At 45.8% G+C, this 6,951-nt stretch overlaps 1 long non-coding RNA gene across 1 annotated transcript; it reads left to right on the forward strand.

Annotated features, from left to right (window-relative positions):
- Positions 1-2,432: 2,432 nt before the first annotated feature.
- Positions 2,433-3,634, forward strand: LOC121055821. Its single transcript, XR_005812806.1, has 3 exons — positions 2,433-2,671; positions 2,746-2,832; positions 3,568-3,634. It is a non-coding gene; the product is annotated as an uncharacterized LOC121055821 (long non-coding RNA).
- The last annotated feature ends 3,317 nt before the right edge of the window (positions 3,635-6,951 follow it).

Below are 6,951 nucleotides of genomic sequence, written 5' to 3' on the forward strand. Positions count from 1 at the left end.
CGCCGCCGCGTCCAGCCTCCTCGCCGTCGCCAATCGATCTCCGCCGCCGTTGCCGATCCCCCGCTCCTACCCGCGTCGCCACCTTCGCCTTGATCTTGCCGACCCGTCCGCGCTCTCGCCGCCGCCGGTGAGCCTCTCCATCCTCCTCGCCTCCCTCTCCCCCTTCCCGGCCGACCGCCGCCGTGCCGCACGCCGTCGCCGGACGAGTACGGAGCTCGTCCTCCCCGCCGCCCACTGCGGTCGTCGTCGCCTTCGCGACGCCGTCGTCAAGCCGCCGCCGCCCGTGCTCGTGCGTGCCCGCGCTCGCTGCTCGCTCGCCGTCGCCGCGCCAGCCCGTTGCCGCCGCCTTGCTCGGTTGCGCCGAGTGCGCCGCCGTCTCGGCTGTCCGCCGCGCGTCATCGCCGGTCACCGGTCGTCGCCGTCGCGCCGCCATCGCCGTGCCGTGCGCCGCCGCCGCGCCGCCCGCAGCTCCTGTCTCCGGCCACGCTCGCTCCCCTCTCTGCTCCCCTCTCGCTGACCGACGGGGCCCACCCGTTAGTCGCCCCACGCCTCTCTCCTCTCTCTCCTCCCGTGGGACCCAGCTGTCAGTCTCTCCCTCCCCCTCTCTCTCACCGACAGGTGGTCCCCACCTGTCAGCCGTCAGCCTCCTCTCCCCTCGCTGACGTCAGCAGCCCCATTAATTGCGCAATAATTGATTTAGGACTTTTCTGTTCAGCTAAAAAAACCCAGAAAACTTCTAAAATTCATAAGTAATTCATCTAGTCTCTGTTTAGGTCCATTCAAATTTCATTAAATTCATAAAATTGTAAGAATCCATTAAAAATAGTTTCTTTTGCTGTTTCAGTAGAGTTTGTGCCTGTTTTATTTATCTTTATGCTTTGTCGCTTAGATTCGGACCCCGCCGAAGAGCCGGTTTAATTCGAGATCGTCGCCGAAGTTCCCCAGGGACCAGAGCAAGGCAAGTGACACTCATCCTTGAACATATTGAACCCATTATTGCAAATTCCCCGCTTTATTATTTCAAATGTGCATTGTTTTAACTAAAGTAATTACTGTATGTTATTTTCGGGTAAACCTTATTATTATGCCGTTGTTTATCCAACATTATTCATTGCTGGACCAGGGGTAACTTGATTAGAGCTAGGCCTAGGTTAATGCTTAGCCATGCTTATAACAAGTAGCTCATGGGATCACATTTAATCATGTTTAGTTCTGAATAGCTGAGATACTGATTCATTACCCGGTTAGGGCTAATGTCAACTAAAATATTGATAAAGGTGGGCTGTAGGTGTATGGTTTTGAGAGTCGCACCCATGGCAATTAAGGACCGTTTCACGGGAAACCTTGGAAGTAATTAAGTGCTAACCACATGCCGAAATGGGTAAGGTGGGATTTGAAGCATGACTACGAACTATTTGACGTACCCAGGCAAGGGTAGGCGTGATGGAGTATGGACAGGCAATCGTGGTGTAACGAAAGCCTCTGCTGCTTTCGGATCTACCAAGGCACAAGAGGGGACTGCCCGACTTGGTGTAAAGGAGGGGGTGAAACCTGAAGTGTGGTACGATTAAATAGGGAGGGTTGTGTAACGGGTCCTATCACGGTCTCCTTTCCGGTATACCATGGTGGTATGTCGGCGCACGTTTAAGTGTAGTGGAGTTGTGTCTTGTGCGTACAGTAGTGCACCTCTGATCAGAGTATGAACTATTCGAATAGCCGTGCCCACGGTTACGGGCAAGCTCGCAGCTTCACTGTGATTAGTGAACCTCTAATAACTTGAGTAAATTGGTTTTTCACTTGGGACTACTGCAACGTGGTGTAGCGTTGAGTAGTGGTTGGGCCTGTTGCAACGTGGTGTAACGTTGGACAGTGTTGTGGTATTTTACAACTGTTTATTTACTTATGCTTTACAGTATTTAATTACCTTTATTCTTTTAATCTCTGTTATTTGTTTAACTGCTGCTTTATTGCAACTAACCCTAGCCTGTCCTTGTTAATCCCTATGCATCATTTATTTTTTCCCCCTTGTCCGTGTTACTTGTTGAGTACGGTGGTTTGTACTCAGCCTTGCTTAACTTTCTCACCCCAGAGCTAGAAGTCGAGTCCGAGGAGGTGCCTCTCAGGAGTGAGCTGTTCCGCCGTCGAAGCGATGCCTGTGGACTGGAGCCGTACCCGCTGGAGCTAGTCTACCTTTTTCTTTCCGCTACATTTCCGCTAGAATAAGTGTAATTTTCAGTTGTTTCTAAGAACGATGGTTATGTAATCAACATTGTCTTTTTGTGTACCCTGGCTGGTCCTGGACAGGGATTTAATACACAATTAAGTTTAGAAATTCGTGTGAGGAATTTTTGGGCGTGACAGACGTCCTCCCCACCTCAGGACTTAAGGGGGGCAGAGGAAACCTCTTCTTCTTCCTCCTCTTTCATTTTCACTGCTTGCTCTTTCTCTTCTTCCTCAAGCTGAGCACTAAATCTCACCTCTCCTCCCCAAATCCCATCCAATAGCCCAAGATCAATCCCTGCATGTTAGACCACAACAATCTCCATCATTCAAGCTTCCATCCATCCAAATATCTTGCATATGCATGGGTTCATGAGGGAGATCGGAGAGAAAATAGGTGGAGTTTGCTGCTGGTTGCAGTAGCAAAACAACCCTGTTTTTGCTCCATTTGGTGAGTTTCCTTCCCATCCATGGTGTTCCTCTTGTGTGTGCCATTATATTGTGCCTCCCTAGCTCTCTCTACAGGTCTCCGATGCAATATTTTGGATCAAGGAACAGCTGCAACCTGTTTCTCTCCATTCCAGCGATTTCAACCCCTCTCTCTCTACTCAGGTTGCTATCACCATTTGTTTTCTTAATCGATTTGTTCTTGTTCTATGGCTGATTTGTGCTCCAACTTTCACAACCTTAGCACCCCACCACCTGCATTTCACAGTGTATGCATTCATGGACTGCTTAAGCAAACTTTGTGAGTTGCCATTGGAAAGTAAGTTGCTGTCTTTGAGCTTCTTAGTCTTTAGGCTAACTAGAAATTTTAGGTTGTGACTTAATCCCTTGGTGATCTATCCCACACGTTGTCTTCACAAACCAATAGCTGAGATATATTGCCATCCTCATGTTCCTCAATCCCTAAACATTCAATTAAATCATTTGCTCAAGGGCTGCAAGCAGCAGTTTTCCTGTTTTCACTCTATAGGTTTGATATATATATATATATATACCTACTATCTTGTTCAAACTCCAAATTAAACAATCCAAATAGTTTTCATATAATCATTAAACTGCACTCTTTTGTGTGAAACAAATTACAATCATGTCGATTTGCTGAACCTTGTGGGAATCAACAAATGAGCTATTTTTATATGCAGTTTTGGCGTAGGACCATTTTCAGTGTTTGATGCTCGTCATTTTCATATATCCTAAATTGTTAGTGTTAATCTAGTGATTCTTTCTCCTAAATCCAAGTTAACTTGTGCTCTACCCACTGTATTTATTTCATAATTTATTGATCATTTTGCATGTACATGTTTATTTGGCTCTTATATGCATATTGTTTCTTTTCGGTAGATTTGGAGAATTCGGAGAGTAACGAGCCATATCCAGAGGAGGATAGTGACTACCCTCAGCAGGAAGGCAAGCACCTAAGCATATAGAACCTATGCTTTCTCTATAAATATCTTTAGTTGCAAAACTACACACACACACACACACACACACACACATATATATATATATATATATATATATATATATATATATATGCATGTGTTGCCTAGATGTTAAAACGTCGATTATGCATTTATTCCCTGGTATATTGCTGACCTTATACCTTGTCACCACTACATAGGATTGTTAGGGTCGTTTTATTCATTAATGCTTAGCCATGCTTACTGCTAATCGAACTATATGGTTGGACAAAGCTAGTCACTGTGGTATGTGGACAACTTGTAGTGTTGGGCATAAAATTTGAGCACTTACACTAAATAATGTTTGATGAAATATGTTGGACTTGGACGGGTGATAGGGCGATGAAAGCAGGTTGGTTTCCCCTAATGCAAGTAGCCCTGTCTGGGTTGTTAAGGACCGAACATTTTGACATCTATTCCAGCACCCTTCATACTTACCACATGCCTTATTTGGGACCAGCTTGTTCTTTACTAGCTATACTATGATTATTTATACCAAGTTAGAGAGACGTGAGGGCAGGTAGCCCTTTGGAGGGCCTCGGGTGCCTATGTTGGCCGGGGGTGCCTCCTGCGTGGTGCGCCTGCCTTGGTCACACCACACACGCACGTGACTGAGTCGTCGGGAACCCCGGCGTGGTATAGGTGGTTGGGGTGGGATTAGGAAAGACATGTAATGAGCTTGTATCACTCGCGTACCACACTCGACGAGGTGTGTAGCTTTTGATCCTTGTTCATTTCATGTGGGTACAGTTGTACACCTCTGATCAGAGTATAATCTATTTGAATAGCCGCGTCCTCGGTTATGGACATTGCTTGATGTGTTAGTCAGTTATGTTAGCATCAAATGTGGATCAATATGGGTGGGTTAATGTTTGATGGTGATGTTGGCATGTTGTGCCCTGCTGGTGTGGATTTTGGTAGTGCCTTGTTGTTGGTGAGAGTGCTGTTTGGGCTCTTTTGCTTGTGCATTTCAGAATTATATACTTGCTGTCCATAAGTTAAAATAATGTTAGATGTATTATTACTTAACCGCTTCACCTGATATTTGCTTAATAAAATTGGCTTTATGCAAATATTGAACCTAGATGGCTTAAGTTAAGGTAAACCTTGCATACTCCTCTCTCCCTTTTATATATAATTTTGGGTAAGACTTGCGAGTACACTCTTGTACTTAATCCGGTGTCTGCTTTTTCAGGTGAGGATTCCGGGTATGAGTTGTGCTTCTTGTGTGGTCACTGCTCTGCCGGGGGTGGCGAGGGCAGTGAGTGATCCCTTCTCTTGCAGCTTGGCTCTTGCCCGGTTGGTTTGCCCTTGTGGGGTTGTGGCACCACCGGCTTTTGTTTTATGCTTATGAGCTTTATTTGAGTCTTTCGCTGCTACTCATTTTGTGTATGTTGGGACCTTGGACCGTATGTTGTCTCATGTACCTTGCCACTTATTATCCATGATATGGTACTGTTATGACTATTAATTGCTTACGATGAAAATGTGAGGCTAGTCGTATTCCTGGGGACTAGCTAAGCATGAGTAACGGGTTTTGATCGCTTGAGATAATCGGGGATAGCGCTTTGGATCGAGTCACTGGGGTATGCTTTTGGTCGCCACCTTCGAGTGGTTGATGGGCATATGACGGAGTAGACTGGCAAGCTATCTTACGGTTATGTCTTGCGCTCACTACTCGGCATTCCGGTTATTATAACAGAAGGTTGTCAACCGCGATCATGGACACATTGTGGACGAGTGGCTATTTATGCGTGTATGGATCCCACTCCTCCAATAGTATGTGGTGGTCACGTTGGATATTGGATATTATAATACTCGGAGTGTCCATAGAACAATTACTATCTTGTCAGCGAAAAACGCAGGAATGCACGAACGATGGACCAAGGAAGCAGAAGAAGAATAGTGACCAAACCCGGTCGGTCGCACTCTGCTGGAAGAAATCCAAAACAAAAATGGCCTGTGTAGGACAGAGTGTGTTGAATGCGTTAGGTAAGGCAAGCAATAATAAATATCCGGTCAGCTAGAAGCCTTGTCATTGCAGATGCGAGGCCGGCAGCAGAACAATAGGCCAAATGTTACGCCCTGAGTTTTAACCAAGCCTAAAAATAATTAAATAATGTATTAAAAATAAATTATTTAATTAAAGTTTAAGAGAAAACCCTGTGTAATTTAATTTAATCTAATTGGAAGCTTTTCAGATGTTCTAAAATGTCCCGAAAGCATTTTAAATGATTAACATGATTTATATTTGAATTGCAGTAAATAAAATTTGCTCAAATCAATTTAATAAAAGTCGGCAAAATTAGAGTCAATTTCTTTTCTTTTCCCTCCTTCCTTTTTCTTTTCTTTTTTCCTCCTTTCTTTCTCCCTTTTCTTTTTTCTCTTTTCCTTTTTTCTTTCCCTGGCCGAACTCTCCCTCCCCTCCCCCTGTTTGTGCGATCTCCTCCACCTCTCCCCCTATTCCGTACTCCACCCCACGTCTTCCCTGCCGCACGTCCCCTCCCCCTCCAAGCCGTGCAGCCCTACCTCCTCCTCACAACAAAACTAATTCCTGACTCTAATTCTTATCCCTTTGAAACTTAATCTATCCCTTTTTAGTAGGAGATGGAACCTAAGTTTTATCTCTAGCTCTCTCCTATAAATAGACCCCCAAGCCTCCACTTTTCCTCGTTATTTTTCAGCCACACTGCGCCCACGCTGTCTCTCTGCCGAGCCGCCGCCGATTCTGCCGAACAACAAGCAGACGCCAGCCGTCTCCCCTGCGTCCCTGTTGCTCCCTGTTCGCAGCACGTCACCGGCTAGTTTCTCTCCACCGAATCTCAGGTTCGCATATGTTTTGCTCTTGCGAATCAATCTAAATTAATCTACCGTGTAATTGCTTAGATTTTCTAATCTATTAGCTAGCGTGAGATCGATCTACGGTGCAAAGTTCAATTTCGTACACGTAGATTGGTTTTACGTTAACGTCATCAGATCCCTATTTAGTGAGTCGTTAAATCACGATTTAATGGGTCATCAAATCTCGTCGTCTGCCCGCTAACAGTGTGCATAGGTTCGCGTTTCGGATCTGATTCGTCGTGCGAATCTCTGATTCGTGCACGTTTTAGTTCCGTTTTGCGAGCGCGTGTTCTGTTCGAGCTTTTCCCGAGTCGCGGCCAAACCCGCACTCGAAGTTCCCATCGCTTCCCACGGCCCAATTCCTCCTCCTCTCCCGGCCGGCCTATTTCTCCTCTCCTCCTTTTCCCGCTCCTCTTGGCCAGTA

This window comes from Oryza brachyantha, chromosome 11 (assembly GCF_000231095.2).
Source record: "Oryza brachyantha chromosome 11, ObraRS2, whole genome shotgun sequence".
NCBI lineage: Eukaryota > Viridiplantae > Streptophyta > Magnoliopsida > Poales > Poaceae > Oryza > Oryza brachyantha.